Here is a 16568-nt window from a genome sequence, read left to right on the forward strand (position 1 = left end):
AGGCTTCCCACTGAACAGGGAGCCCAACACGGGGCTCGATCCCAGGACCCCAAGACCATGACCTGAGCCAAGGCAGATGCACAACCAACTGAGCCACCCAGGTGCTCCAAGGAGAAGAGTTTAAAAAATATATATATACACATATATATATGTGTGTGTGTATATATATATATATATATGTATATATATACATACATATACATACGTATATATATATATGGAAAATCTTTCTCAGGGCAGTGTTTCAAAGTAGTTATTGTGGGATATAATACATACCTGTATATAGCAACATGTTTTAATACTGATGTGAAATAGTACCTTCCCTAGCAAGGTGTAAATTAACAAAGTTAATACAGGAAAAAACAGAAGAGAACAAAAAATGTAGAAGAGACCAGAAAAAAATGACATGAGACAACAAATACAAATAGTAAGACTCTGACACGTAGAAAGGAAAGGTAAATAGCCCATGGATCTCAGGGGCTGAGGAACAACACACTGGTGAGTTCCCTAGGTTTCCTTTTCCTCCCATATATCACAAACAGAACACTGGAGAAGTTTATAACTCAGAACTGTCAACAGGCAGAGATGAAAAAGCTCTGAGAAATGCCTGCTTCCCTTAATCACAGGACCAAGAAGAGGGTAGCCTAACTAAACATACCACCCCATTCCAGCCAATACTAACAGAATACACATTCTCGGGGAGCTGGGTGGCTCAGTCGTTAAGCATCTGCCTTCAGCTCAGGTCATGATCTCAGGGTCCTAGGATCAAGCCCTGCATTGGGCTCCCTGCTCAGCGGGAAGCCTGCTTCTCCCTCTCCCACTCCCCCTGCTTGCGTTCCCTCTCTTGCTGCCTCGATCTCTGTCAAATAGATAAATAAAATCTTAAAAAAAATACACATTCTCTTCAAGCAACATTCTCCAAGACATACCACACCCAGGGTCATAAAACAAACCTCCATAAATTGAAATCATATGATATATGTCCTCTAATATCACCAAACTAGAAATCAATAACAGAAAGATAACAGGAAAGTCTCCAAACACTTGAAAATTAAACAATACATTTCTATATCATCCATGGATTAAAGAGGTGGTCTCAAGGCAAATTAAAAAGTCACAAATGAAAATAAAAACACAACAGATCAAAATTTGGGGGATGAAGATAAAGCAGTGTCGAGAGGGAAATTTATAGTACTAAATGTTTATATGAGAAAAGAATTAAGGTCTTAAATCAATAATTTAAGCTCCCATCTCAAGAAACTAGAAAAAGAACAAAGTAAACCCAAAGAAAGCAGAAGGAAGGAAGGAATAGATGTAAGAGCATAAATCAGTGAAACTGAAAACACTTACCAAATTGTTGAATCACTCTATTGTACACCTGAAAAAAAATAGTTGAGATAAAATATATATGTAAATACAGAAAAAAAGAAATTGAAAACAGATAAACAATACAGAACAATCACTGAAACCAAAAGCTGGTTCTTTGAAAAGATTGATAAAAGTGGTAATCCTCAGGCAAGACTGATAAAGATAAAAAGAAACAAGATACGAATTACCAATACCAGAACTGAAACACAAGATATAACTACAGATGCTGCAGCCATTAAAATGAAAGTAAGGGATTACCACAAACAACTTAAATACACATAAATTCAACAACTTCCATAAAACACAAACTTCCACAACTCACCCACTACTAAATATACACTCTGAAAAAAATTAAATAGATAATCTGAAATCATATAACTACTACAGAATTTGAAGCCATCATCAAAAAGCTTCCAAAAGGAAATGTCCAGGCCCAGATGGTTTCACTGGAGGATTCAACCAGTTAAAAGAAAAATTAGCATAATTCTACATAATCTCTTCCAGAAAATACAAAAGAAGAGAATACTTCTTACCTCATTCTATGAGGCCAGTACTACCCTAATACTAAAACCAGACAAAAACACTACAAAAAACTAAAACTGTAGGCCAATATCTTTCATAAACCGAGTTACAGAAAATCCTCAAAAAAAAAAAAAAAAAAGGCAGTAGCTAATCCATTCCTGCAACATATAAAAAGAATTATACACCACAACCAAGTGAGATTTATTCCAGGAATGTAAGGCTGGTTCAACATTCAGAAATCAATCAGTGCATTCTCCCATATTAACAAGCTAAAGAAGAAAAATCACAAGATCATATAAATTCATACAGTATTGACAAATTTCAACACCCATTCATGATAAAACTAAATAGACACATAGATCAATGGAACAGAATAAAGAACCTAAAAATAGCCCCACACAAGTATGTGCAATTTATTTTTCACAAAGGTGCAAAACAAGTCAAAGAAGGAAGGACAGTCTTCAACAGATGGTGCTTGAGTAATTGAACATTCAAACAGATGAGCTTCAACCTAAGTCTCACACTTGATACAACACTGAACTCAAAATGCACCACGAACAGCAGGAAGGAGAAACGGACCAATCACCAACACACTGGAGAATTTCTCTCTCCTCAGGAACAGGAGACAAGGACAACAAAGAGTGTAAATTTTGTACGACACAGTTGACAACTAAACAACTAAATACTATTTTTGATTAAAATATGGAACATTTATAAAAATTCACCACGGCCTAGGCCATGAGTCTTCTCCTGTTTCGAGGAGTGAGCTTCACGTAGACATTTTTCTGACCACAGAAAACTAAGGCTAGAAATCTATTAAAAAGATAAACTTTTGGAAACTAAAAACGCACTTCTAAATAACTCGTGGGCAGAAGAAAAATCAACTCTTAGGGTTCACTTAGAACATAATGGACCGAACCTTGGGGGTCTAAGAGTGAACTTCAGGACCTTAACGTTGAGAGAAGAGGAAAGCCTGCAAAATAATGATCGAATCATCCAATCCGTTAGACAACCGATTCCATCACTGACCACACAGAATTCCCCAACACTCACGCTCCCCGGGGCCCCATCACCTCCACATCCCTCCGACACAGAGCATTGAGATCCTCCTGACAACTATTAAACCACCGCTGAGAACCGGAGCCGCTTCCGGTCACCACCCCCTAGCACCGCCCCTTCTCAGGGTTTGGGGCGACGAACGAAGGGGGCGTGGTCCTGCACACGCGCAAAACTACATTCGAAGCCGCTGTCCGCCCAGAGTCAACATGGGAATGTTACGGAATCGGTGTTCTGGGGCGTTCAGTGCCCCTAGGCCGCGTTGCCAGGCGGGGAACGTGGCCGCGCCCAGGTCGCGCTTCCCCGTGGGGTGCGCCATGTTGGAGGAGTGACCATTCCGTACCGAGGGTGAGGAAGCCTCTAAACTCACAGAGCAGAGCGGCGGAGCTGTCTCGGTGGCGGGGAGCATGGGTGGCGACGTTCTTTTGGGCGGTCTTCCTGGAGGAGGGGGTCTTTGGAGCTGTACTCTGGATCTGTGTAATAATGTTCAGAGAAGCTGAAGGGCCTCTGGAAAGACGCAGACGTGCCAGCGGCTGTGCTCTCCTGGCAGATACCACACGATGTGAAAGCGGGGGAGAAGTCAGACTGGTTTACAGTGCTCTCCTGGAACGTACCACGAGCGAAGAAGGGGAAGAAATTGGGGGTGTGCAGGCCTCCTAGGACATAGCACTGAGGGATAAAGGGGAAGTCGGTGTCAGAGTCCCCTCTGTTGTGCTTGTAGGGGTTGGCTGCGGGGTCTGAATGCTCCCATAGTCTACATTATCTCCCACTCCAGCAACCCCAGATGAAATAAAATATGAACAAATAATACTTTTTTATTTTTCCTTAATCTAAAGCATTACGTCAATAAAAGCATCTTCAGGAAACTATTATTTTTATTTCCACATAAAATAAAATCTGCACTGTGATAGTGCCCTTTTGAAAATGTAGCTTTAAGACAAGACTGATTCTGCCCTTCAACCAGTTTGCTGTCCCTAATATTACTTCTAATACAGAAATTCCCTTCTATATTAGATGCCCATACCCTTCTAGGACGTGTCACTGGGGTAGAAAGGGAAGAAGTCCTGTTGCCCTTTACCTGGGAATGCCTACTTTCCCTTCAACACCAAGTTCAAATATCACCTCCTCCAGGGAGTCCTACAGGCAGAAGTCCTCCTACAGGCAGAAGGCTCTGTACCCCACTGAAGGTTTCTCTGAATCCTCAGGTGAGGAAGGGACCCGACACAGGCTCAGGTATGGACTTACTGGATGCTCTCAGTCCAATCACATCCCCTCTGCTCAGTTTCACAATCTGGAATGTAAGAGTGCCCTACTCAGCCTAAGACCATCTGGGACTAATTTGTAGTCTGACAGATCCATCAGTCAATGAGGGAGACCACACACCAGAGGAACCATGGAACCACTAAACAAAGGAAAAGATAGAGTTACAGGATTCGGAGGAATGGTGAAGTTCAGATCAAATAGAAATGAAGCAGTGTTTTGGTGACCTTAAGGCAAAATGGAGCTGTATGTGAACCGCAAAGTGAACTTGAGTCCTGTTTTCCTGAAAACAATAAAGTTAAGATAGATATAAAATGTTGTGTCTAGATACCCCTTATCTCTGGTCAGGGTTGGAAATCCTGGCTGCTTCTTTGTGTCTAAGTGACTTAGAGTCTCCAGCAAGAGTAGGATGTTTCGTTTGTACTGATACCATTTCAAATAGCAGCTTTCTGATAGTCCGTGATTGTAGAGAAGGAAGTTTCCCAGTGACTGAGAAAGCACTAGTCATTCAAAGTAGAGTTCTTTATGGCATTAACAGCGGCAGCATGTCCTTGGGAGAAATAATGTTTCCCGATAACTTTGCATCTGACTTTATCTGTGATTGTTCTCCTAGCCTGATGAATGGCAGGGTAGATTTTTATAGTCCGAGCTACTTTTTGCTTTCTTAGAGGGTTGGACTCTAAGTATTCCAAATTCTCTTTCTACATATACAGCCCTGGTCTGAGAGTTTACTGAATGAAGAAACGAAGAAGGAATTGAATCACTGGTAGCTTGTCTGACGTGCTTCTATATAGAGTTTCAAGAATCACTGTTCATGTTGTTGAGCATCTTAATAGTACTACAGTTATATTTCAAAAAAATAATAGACCCGTTAGACCATTTCAGAGAAGAAGGAAAGATAGAGCCAATAAGCATATGAGGAGGTGTTCAAAGTCATTAGCTATCAGGCAAATACAAATCAGGACATGATGAGATGACATTTTATACCCACTCAATTCACAAAAATTTCAGTCTGACAATACCCAGTATGGAAGAGGATGTGCACCCACAGGATCGTTTTGCCCTGTGGAAGGAATGTGAATCAGTGTAACAGCTTGTAGAGAGCAAAATGGAGTCTGTCGTGTCAAGCAGGAGCCCACGTCGAGCAATGACGCAAGTAGGTGAAGGTACTGCAGCTAGGAGGGATGGCCGGGACCAGCATCAGCCGACACCCCAGAACTGATAACGAGCAGAACCAGAGGAGGTCTGCAGGGACCCGAAACCAATTAAATCCCTTTAAAAAGGGAAGGATTCTGGCAGCAAGCTGTCAGACTCTTCAGACGTGACCCCTCTATGTCCGACCACTTAGAAAAGGCAGCTGCCTCTGATAGCTGTGCCCGATTGATCTCCAAACAGAACTGAGATCCTTCACTGCTTGAACGCAAGAAGCAGCAGGTGCCAAGAGCGGCCCCAGATTGGGCGGAGGCCTTATCTCAATTGCATGCTCGCAGACTGACTTTGTGTTTCATTCCTTAACTTCCTACACCCTTCTGTTATCTTGTTCGTTGCGTGGTTGGTCTTCCGTCCTGCTCTGTGTGCTGTGTAAGAAGCCAGGTTTAATCACATGGTGAAATGTCACTGAGTTTGGAGTCCCGAACCTGATTTATAATGGTGATAAACTTTGCTTTATGATTGAATAAAGCTGACATTGTGGAAAGACACAACTCGTGTGTGCACCTTCATAGGGTGCTTATGACACCGCTTTAGAAAATAGGCATTCCCTCCTACAAGTGAATATTTACATACCTCACAATCCAGCCAGTCCACTCGTAGGAATGTATCCAAAAGAGGGTAGGGCGCCTGGCTGGCTCAGTCAGTTAAGCATCCGACCCTTGATTTCGGCTCAGGTCATCATCTCAGGGTCGTGAAATCGAGCCCTGAGTTCAGGCTCTGTACTGGGCATGGAGCCTGCTTAAGATTCTCTCTCTTGGGCGCCTGGGTGGCTCAGTTGGTTGGGCAACTGCCTTTGGCTCGGGTCGTGGTCCCGGAGTCCCGGGATCGAGTCCCACATCGGGCTCCCTGCTCAGCGGGGAGTCTGCTTCTCCCTCTGACCCTTCTCTGTCTCTCATTCTCTCTCTCACAAATAAATAAAATCTTAAAAAAAATTTTTTTTTAAATAAAAATAAATAAATAAAAGATTCTCTCTCTCCCTCTCCCTCCACCCCTTCCCCCCCACACACCCTCTCTTTGTCAAACAAACAAACAAAAAGGAATATTCCCACCTGAAACCTAGGATATGCTTGACAATCCGTTCACGACAGAAAAACCTAGAAACAAAACTGGATGCTCATCAACAGGAGTCAAAATGAATAAACTAGAATAATACTCAACAATATGGATGAACATTAAAGAAAAAAACCCCTGTAATTCCCGAAAGATTATATAAAGCATAACACACTTTTATAAAAATAAAAGCTACTAACATAAAGAACATAAACTATTTAGGACTGTATGTAATTGCAAGAAAATTACTTTAAAAAATAAAAGGTTTATGAACTTGGGATTCAGGATGATGTTTACCTCAGTTAAGGGGAGGCAGGGCAATGAATTGGGGGACCACATGGATAGATGCAGGTTATCATCAAGGCCATACAAAGGGTGGTAGGCACATTAAGTGCTAACTTTACTATCAAAACTATTTAAATTAGGGGCACCTGGGTGGCTCAGTCGGTTGAGCGTCTGCCTTCGGCTCAGGTCATGACCCTGGGGTCCTGGGATCGAGCCCCGCGTTGGCTCCCTGCTCAGCGGGGAGCCTGCTTCTCCCTCTCCCTCTGCCCCTCCCCCTTGCTCGTGCTCTCTCTCTCTCTCTCAAATAAATAAAATCTTTGAAATAAATAAAATAAAAATAAATAAATACTATTTAAATTAATTGGGAAAATTAAGCTGTTAGGTAAATATCTAAATGTAAAAAGACAAAGTCTGCATGGAGAAAAGTGCCATCCCTTCCCTGAGTAGGGCAAGAAAATTGTTAGCCCCAGCCCAGAGACGCCATCCAGTGGTGGGATGAGCAGAGAGGCAGGAGGCCCATGACCTTGACACTTACTGAAGCCCCTGCCAAAGATGCTCTGGCTCCATGGCTCACTCCATCATCATACCTGCTCCAGTGTCTTTTCTTTAGATGTCTTCCTTCCCCGACCTACCCCCACTACTCTCTAGCTCCTCACCATGCCTTAGTTTTCTTCGTAGCCTTCTGTTTTTTCAGAATGATCTTATTCATTTACTGTTCACTCATTTACTTGTTCATGCTGATACGGAAGTGATTTCTGCTTCTCATATATGTGCAGTAATTGACTGCTTTATTTTTGGTAGCTGTACCACACATGTAGAGAGCAGTAAAACACATGCAAGCAGGGTCATTGTCTTAAAAGATTATTCCCTTCAAAAGACTCTGCAGGCATCTCTGGATGACACAACTAATTATAAAATTGATTTGGTAGGAGTAAGGCAGGAAATGCTAAAAAGATGCAGAACTTATAAGTATTTAAGACCCTATTTGTTCATCCATCAAATATTTATTGATCACCAGTCACTGCTCTTGGTACTTGATATTGGGTAAAACAAAACAGACCCCAAACTCCTAGTTTCATGAGCCCAACATCCTAGTGGGGAAGAGGGCAATAAACACTGTTTGTCAATAGTTGATAACTGCTAAAGGGGGTGGATGGGGCACTAATGTGAGTTAGAAATATTGGGGGAGGGGGCTGCCACTTCAAATAGAGAGATCAGAGTCTCCTTTTAAACTCTACAACTGGGAATGCTTGAGCGGCTCAGTGGGTTAAGTGTCTGCCTTCGGCTCAGGTCATGATCCCGGGGTCCTGGGATCGAGTCCTGCATCGGGCTCCTTGCTCAGCGGGGACCTGCTTCTCCCTCTGCCTGCCGATCCCCCTGCTTGTGCGCTCTCTCTCTCTGACAAATAAATAAAGAAAATCTTTAAAGAAAAAAATAAAGTAAAATAAAATAAAAATAATTCTACAACTGACTGTCCTGAATCCTGGAGCAGGCCAGTTGTGAATCTTCACATTTATGCTGGCAACCAGTTGAAAACAAGGAAGAATGCAAGGTCAGAATATTTACACATCTGCAGCTAAAGACATAATGATGAGCACCTTTTTATCCTATTAGGTAAATGCAAAGAGTGGTATCCACGGTCTTCCCATCAGCCTTGTCTTGCATGCCTTCTTCCTTCAGTAGATGAAAAATATCTTACAATATGGTAAAATATTATCTGTCTTCCACTGACAGAGGTAGAGGAAAACTTCATAAAAGTATCAGGTTCAATGGCTAAGCAGGGACCTCTGGACCAAAGCCACAACCATTTACATATGTCAGGAGACAGCAGGCAATGATAGCTTATTTATTTTACACCCAAATTTTTTAAGGTTTTTTTTTGTTTTTTAAAGATTTTATTTATTTATTTGACAGAGAGATAGAGAGAGCCAGAGAGCACAAGCAGAGGGAATGGCAGAGGAAGAAGGAGAAGCAGGCTCCCCGCTGAGCAGGGAGCCCGATGCGGGGCTCGATCCCAGGACCCTGAGATCATGACCTGAGCCGAAGGCAGATGCTTCACCGACTGAGCCACCTAGGCGCCCCTTACACCCAACTTTTTTGGAAAATTTTACACTACACAAAAGTTGAAAGAATTGTACTAGGAACATACAAATGCCCTCCACCTGGATATAACAACTGTTAACTTTCGCTACATTTGCATAATCTCTTTCTGTACATACATACAGGCCCCATCATTTAAAAATAATGTCATAAATAAATAAATAAATAAATAAATAAATAAATAAATAAAATGTCCAAAGAAAATTATTTAAGTAACTGAAGTAGAGGTTAAAGGCTATATTCAACTGATGGGCATCAGGTAACCCCACCCCCACCTCTGACCCCAGATTGAAGCATGATTAGGGTTTATATAGGGGAAAGTTGGATATGTGTCTTTGCAGTTTGGGCTTAGGTGATAGGTTTTTTTTACCTTAAGGGAAGCTCACAGTTAGGGGATTGTTCTAGTTTTTGAGCCCCTCTCCCGAACAGAGCCCCATACCATCAGAACAGTACTTTCTGAGAATTGTTTTTGTAAGCCTTGTGGCTTATCCACTAGTCAAAGTTCATGTGGAAGGGGAAGGATAGATAGCAAAAGAAAGAAAGAAATGACTCCAGCATGTTTGTTTTATAATACCTTTCTACAGTAAACTGCAAACATTATGCTCTCTAAAAGCTAAATACTCAGCATGTATCTCCTGAGGGACTGAATATACAAATGGACAATGGCCAGACCATATAGAGTTGATCCTTGAACAAAGGAGTTTTAACTGCACAGGTCCACCTATAGGCAGAATTTTCTTGATAAATACAGTACAGTATTGTTAATGCATTTTCTCTTACGATTTTAATACCATTCTTTTCGCTAGCTTACTTTATTGTAAGAATACAGTATATAGGGGTACCTGGGTGGCTCAGTCGTTAGGCGTCTGCCTTCGGCTCAGGTCATGATCCCAGGGTCCTGGGATGGGGCCCCACATCGGGCTCCCTGCTCAGCGGGAAGCCTGCTTCTCCCTCTCCCACTCCCCCTGCTTGTGTTCCCGCTCTCTCTGTGTCTCTCTCTATCAAATAAATCAAATCTTTAAAAAAAAAAAATCTTAAAAAAAAAAGAATACAGTATATAATACATAGAACATACAAAATATGTGTTAATCAACTATTTACATTATCAGTAAGGCTTCTAGTCAACGGTAGGCTATTAGTAGTTAAATTTGGAGGGAATCAAAAGTTATTCCACTGTGTGCGTGTTGGCGGGAGCAGTGCCCCTAAGCCCAGCGTTGTTCAAGGGTCAACTGTATTATGACAATAGAATTCTGACCTACAACTTCTATAGCAATAATCTTGAGAAGCCAAACCATTACCTCTGCAGCAATGGGTCTAGATGGCCAGGACTTAGTCAATGACCACCAACCTCCTCATTTTTTGCCCCCACTCTCCACTTCCAACTCAGGTCCATCCAGAGAAAACCAAATCTGCTCCCCAAACCAATCACCTAGGATGCCCGGCTTCTAGTTATTAGCCTGCCTACAGCTTCCGCATGCCAACAGCTTTCCAATTCGAACACACCTGAAGCCTTCCTTCCTTTTTTTTTTTTTTACAACCAAGCTTTACCCCCTCTGTCTGCCTTTGAGTCTCTGCCAAAAGGCAAGTGACAGTGTCTGATTTCCTTGCTAGAGCAAGTTCAGAATGAATGTCCTTTGCTTTTCTCATTTGGTTTGTCTTCATTTATTTCCACAGGGCATACCTGAAGTCTTTCCTTTTTTCACTATACGTGATGCTGACTGCCTCCCTTGCTATAGAAAGCTCTGTAGTCTCTGTCCCCATTTGGGTCATCTTTGTATATTTCCACACTCCTAAGAATAGGACTTTTTTTTTTTTTTTTTGCAGAGCCACAAGCCCATTCCCACATCTAAGAAATCCGAGATACAATTTTCAGTTTTTAAAAAAGATTTTATTTATTTATCTGAGAGTGTGTGCACACACGCGTGTGTATGCACACGCATGTGCGAGCACACACACATACACGCATGAGTGAAGGGAGGGGCAGAGGGAGAGGGAGAAGCAGACTTCGCTCTGAGCAGGGAGCCCAACCTGGGGCTCAATCCAGGACCCTGAGATCAAGACTTGAGCCAAAGTCAAACGCTTAACTGACTGAGCCACCCAGGCACTCCGACTTTCAATTTTATTTAAAAATTATCATATAGTAAAATTAAATTCTTGGTGTACGGTTCATTAATTTGAATAAACGTACAGATTTGTATAACCACCACCACCATCGGATTACAGACAGTTCCATCACCTCCCCCAACGCCTCCCGAGAACCTCATCACACTTAAGAAATTAACAATGATAAAATAATAGTGTGCATCCCAAATTCAAATGTTTCTAATTACCCTCAAATTTCTTTACAACTTTTTAAAATCCCAAATACTATTAGGGTTCATGCCTGGCATTTGGCATCGTTCACGTCATCTCATCTCTTTAGTCTCTAATCTCTTTTTATTTTTATTATTTTTTTTTCTAATCTCTTTTTAATCTAAGAGCATTTTCCCAGCCTGTTTTGTCTGTCACGACCTTGGTATTTTTGAAGAGAGTTTGCCAATTGTGGTGTAGATGTTTCTGCATTTCTAATTGTTTCCTCATGAATAGATTTAGGTCAAACAGCTTGGGAAAGAAATCTGCATGGGTGATTTGTCCCTATCGGTGAGTCATGTCTGGAAACATGTTTCCATGCATTTTATATTTGGTAACGGCTAAGTTTAATTTCTTCATTGTAAAGAAATATTTTTTCTTTTCTTTTTTTTTTTTAAAGATTTATTTATTTATTTTAGAGAGAGAACGGGGAGGGGGAGAGGGAGAGGGAGAGAGAATCTCCAGCAGGCTCCTGGCTGAGCTCAGAGCCCTTGGAGGGGCTGGATCTCATGACCCTGAGATCACGACCTGAGCCGAAATCAGAAGTCGGATGCTTAACTGACTGAACCACCCAGGTGCCCCAGAAATCTTTTTTCTTTTGTATTTCATTATTTTTCTATGGGGTAATTCTTTAGGGACCATGTGAATAATCTGTTCACCCAATGTATTTGTTTGCTAGGGCTGCCATAGCCTAATACCATAAATTGGGTGGCTTAAATAACAGAAATTATTTTCTCATAGTTGTGGAGGCTAGAAGTCCAAGAACAAGGTGTTGGCAGGTTTGGTTTGTCCTGAGGCCTCTCTCCTCGGCTTGCATATGGCCCCTCCCTTGCTGCATTTTCACAGGGTTCCTCAGCTATGCATGTTCATGTTCGGTGTCTCTCTGTAAATCCTAATCTCTTCTTATAAAGACGCCAGTCAGATTGGATCAGTGCTCACCCTAAGGGCATCATTGTAACTTAATCGCCTCTTCAAAGGCCCTATCTCCAAATATGTCACATTCTCAGATACTGAGGGTTAGGGCTTCACATATGAATTTTGGGGGAACACAATTCAGCCCAAAACACTCAGTAAGCATTCACAAGATCGTTTTATCATCCATTGATGATCTTTGCTTAAAACAATGACTAACTTGGGGTTTGCAGATGGTGGTTTTCTAATTCTATGTCTTTCTATAATTATTAGTTGACATTGTTCTGTAAAGAGCTTTCCTTCCTCTTGCATGTTCGTTTGTTTGCCGAGAATTATTATATTCATGTGCCAGCATCATAATGTATTTGCAGATACATTACATAACACACAATTAGTGCACAAGAAATATCAGTGCATTTAATGGACAGTAAGTACTATCATAACATCTTACTAGAACCCCAGACACAACCTGTACTCATTGGTTCCAGTTTCCTTCCCCAGTTACAATTTGTCATACATACTGGTCCCCAGGTCTTTCTTTGCCTTGCTCTGAAACCATGTTTATTCTTACTTCTAATGTTACATCTTGATGCTTCTTGGGTCTACTGAATGGAATCATGCTGATGATTTGATTTCATTGATTTCTTTGAGTCCTGCTGATGAACACTTGGATTTTTCTATATTTTTCTATTTCAAACAATGCCACAATGGGCCATCTTGCAATATACCTTCCAAACATGTATAGGTGTATTCCTGGAATAGAGTCCCAGAAATGTCGTTTCTGAGTTGTAATTGAATGCAATTGTAATTTGCTAAATATTTTCACATTCACCTCCATAGGATTGTATCACTTGGACTGTGACCAGTGATAGAGGAGAGTGTCTGTTTTCCCACAACTTCACCACAGGGTGGGTTGTTGAACTTTTAGATTTTTGCCAATCTTGATAGGTGAGAAATGATATCCCAAGTGTAGTTTTAATTTTCATTTCTCTTACTAGGAGAGTGATCGAGCATCTGTTTATATGTTTAAAATCATCTGTATTAGTTTTTCTGTTAATGATTTTTGCCCCTGTTTAGTTCAATTAATATGATGATTCATACTAGTATTCTTCAAAATTTTTAAATTCCCTTGTAATCCCCCTTTAGTCTTACTTAGTTGTGACATATTATTCTTCTATTTTGTTAAAAGATTTTATTCATTTATTTGAGAGAGAGAGAGACAGAGCATGAGCATGAGCAGGGAGGTGGAGGCAGAGGGAGAAGCAGGCTCCCCGCGGAGCAGGGAGCCCGATGCGGGGCCCGATCCCAGGACCCTGAGATCATGACCTGAGCCAGAGGCAGACACTTAATGAACTGAGCCACCCAGGTGCCCTGAAATAGATTAATTCTTTTTTTTTAAATTTTATTTATTTATTTGAGAGAGAGAATGAGATAGAGCATGAGAGGGTCAGAGGGAGAAGCAGACTCCCTGCTGAGCAGGGAGCCCAATGCGGGACTCGATCCCGGGACTCCAGGATCATGACCCGAGCCGAAGGCAGTTGCTTAACCAACTGAGCCACCCAGGCGCCCCTCTTTTTTTTTTTTAAGATTTTATTTATTTATTTGAGAGAGAGAATGAGAGAGAGAGAGCATGAGAGAAGGGAGGTCAGAGGGAGAAGCAGACTCCCCACTGAGCAGGGAGTCCGACGCGGGGCTCGATCCCAGGACCCTGAGATCATGACCTGAGCCAAAGGCAGACACTTAACTGACTGAGCCAGCCAGACGCCCCTTGTTTATTTCTGTTTTCTTTTACTTCCTTTGTGGATATTTTGTTTCCCTTTCCTACAGTTTGTACTAAAAGCTTAAATAATTGGTTTCAGTTTTTCTCATTTACTAATAAATGCACTTTATGATATAAATCATCTTAAGTATATCACTTTGCGCATCACATAGATGTTATGTGTAGTGCTCTCATGCTCTCGTAGTTCTAAGTAGTTGGTCATCTGTTTTAATTTCCTCCTTAACCTAAGTATTAATTATGTGTGAGTGCTTTTACTGCCCAGGCATTTGAGTTTTTTGCTGTCTCTGTCTTTATCTCCATTTTTATTGCATTATAGTCTGTGAATATGGCCTGTGTGATATAATTTATTAAGATTTGTTATAGCCTATGTGGCCTAGTGCAAGGAGAATTTTTTCAGAATGTTTTATGTGTAAAACGTGCATTCTCTGTTGAGTACGAAATAAAGATTGAATGTAGACGTATAAAATATCAAGGTTTTAAGTTGTATTATTCCAATCTGAATACCTTGCACATTTCATTCCTTGACCTGTCCATTTCTGTGAGATATAATATTCTTACACTGTAATTGAATATTTGCAAAAATTTCACTGTTGTATCTGTTTTTATTTTATATATTTCAAAAGCATACACACACACACAGACACACACACATAAATGCTCATGATTGGTGCATTTTCTCAGTGGCTGCATGCTTTATTCCTCTTAAAATTCTTCACTTTGAAATCTATTTTCTCTAAGATTAATATTGTTAGTTGTGAATATTTCCATCCATTTCTTGTCCTCATTTAAAAAAAATTAATGATGAACTTTCTACATATACTAAAGTAGAACAAAAAGCATGCCGAATCTTCCTGTAGCCATCACTCAGTTTCCACAGTTATCAACATTCTGTCTTTCTTGCTTCATCACTCCTCCACCCCTCACTCCCATCTTCCCTTGTTTGAGTATTTTAAAGCTAATTCCAGACTTCATATCATTTCACCCATATACTTCAGTATAAATCTCTGGTATCTGAGGATGTTTTACTTTCATTTTCTTTTTATTCATCTCTTCCTCCTCCCTCCTTTTTTTTTTTTTTTGAAGTTTTTATTTAAGTGATCTCTACACCCAACTTGGTGCTTGAACTCACGACCCCGAGATCAAGAGTCCCATGCCCTTCTGACTGAGCCAACCAGGCGCCCCTCTTCTTTTAACATAATCACAGTACCATCATCACACCTAACAAAATTGACATTAATGCTGGGAACGTTTTTAGACATGTCTGCGTGCTAGCAAGCTTCTACAGATTCAATATCTTCTTTTATTTGTTCACTCAACAAACACTTATCTAATCCAGGGCTGTGGGAGAGATAGAGGACTATTTGGTAATCAGAGAGTCCAGTCCTCTACTGTCTAGAATGTTGAACTGGGGATTGGTCTGAGGGCACAAAGATAGGAGATACCAGAGCTCAGGCCCAGGCCCTTTAAATGCCTTCTTTCTTTCTTTCTTTTTTTAAATAGGCTCCACACCCAGCATGAAGCCCAATATGGGACTTGAACTCACAGCCCTGACATCAAGAGCTAGGCACTTAACTGACTGAGCCATCCAGGAACCCCGGCCCAGGCCCTTTCAAAAAGCTTTCCCCAGCTGCTGGGTCAGAAGGGCCTTCAGCTGGCATGGACTCTCCTACTGCAGTCAGGAAGGTCTTCCTTTAAGAGGTATGTGAGCTGGGTTTTGAAGAATGAGTAGCAGTTCATCCATTGAAGAGATATGATGGGTTCTTCTCACCTCTACACGAGAGGGGCAATGGGATCTCCATAATTTCCATATTTGAGGTGCTAGAGGGCAGCAAACTCATTGTGGGGCAACGTTGAAAATTTGTGGTAATGCTGCACCAGCATAATTATTACTTAGATTTAATTTTATAAGGAGCTTTGAATAATAGAGTGATCTAGAAGATGCTTTTATTGACACATTACATTAAATAGAGAAAGCCACCATTGACCTATCAATGTAAAACTTATTTTATTGATACCTATTTTTATTTCAGTTAAGGTGGCTTGGCTAGTGTGGGGCTGATTGAGATTATGGACACATTTAGGCCCTCACTCCCCTGTGCTCGTTTCCACAGCACATATACTAAAATAGGCCCTCACTCCCCTTCCCAAGGTGGTGGGGCTGGATGCTACCACTTGGCCTGTTCTCGCCTCTCTCCTGGTATCTGGGGAGGGTGGGGGACTATACTGCTCCTGCTGCATCCTTTCTAGCACACTCTATAGTGTCACCCAGGGGAAGGTACTATTGTGACATTTCTCCCCTCTCCTCCAGTGATAGCTCTCAGACTCATTTAGGATTCTCATTCTTTTTCTTTTCATTAGTAATGACTCCCCTCTCCTATTGTTGCAGAGTTGCAGGGTTCTCAGCTCACAGAGTCAAATAATGAATCTCAGGGACAGTAGGATGAAGTGAAGTGTAAGTTTTTTAAGGGAAGGTGAGAACAGAAAGGAATACTCTCTAGAATGAGAAGAACCCCCAACGGGTTGCCCCTGCGGGCTTTTATGGTCAGTCTTTTATAGGAAACTGACCAGGGAACCTGGTAAATTTCTTGTCAATATCATGGTGGATTTGTGAATATCATGTCTATATGTAGAACAAACATGGTGGACTTGTAACTATCATGAGAACAAACAAGGT

General features: G+C 41.3%; 2 protein-coding genes across 9 annotated transcripts in view; one reads left to right on the top strand and one right to left on the bottom strand.

The window, feature by feature from the left end:
• The window catches only part of ZNF81 (zinc finger protein 81), a 100621-nt gene extending 96971 nt beyond the window's left edge, over positions 1 to 3650 (bottom strand). For 2 of the 8 annotated variants that reach the window (XM_036111847.2, XM_036111844.2), the window contains exons 1-2: positions 3317 to 3650; positions 1351 to 1378 (exon numbers count right to left, since the gene is read on the bottom strand). The gene's annotated coding sequence lies outside the window, so the exon portion shown is untranslated. The other 6 variants (XM_036111846.2, XM_036111843.2, XM_036111845.2 and 3 more) reach the window with 4 other exon arrangements.
• Positions 1 to 16568, top strand: part of ZNF182 (zinc finger protein 182) — a 238910-nt gene that overhangs the window by 200122 nt on the left and 22220 nt on the right. The window lies entirely within an intron of this gene.

Source organism: Halichoerus grypus, chromosome X (genome assembly GCF_964656455.1).
Source record: "Halichoerus grypus chromosome X, mHalGry1.hap1.1, whole genome shotgun sequence".
NCBI classification, from domain to species: domain Eukaryota; kingdom Metazoa; phylum Chordata; class Mammalia; order Carnivora; family Phocidae; genus Halichoerus; species Halichoerus grypus.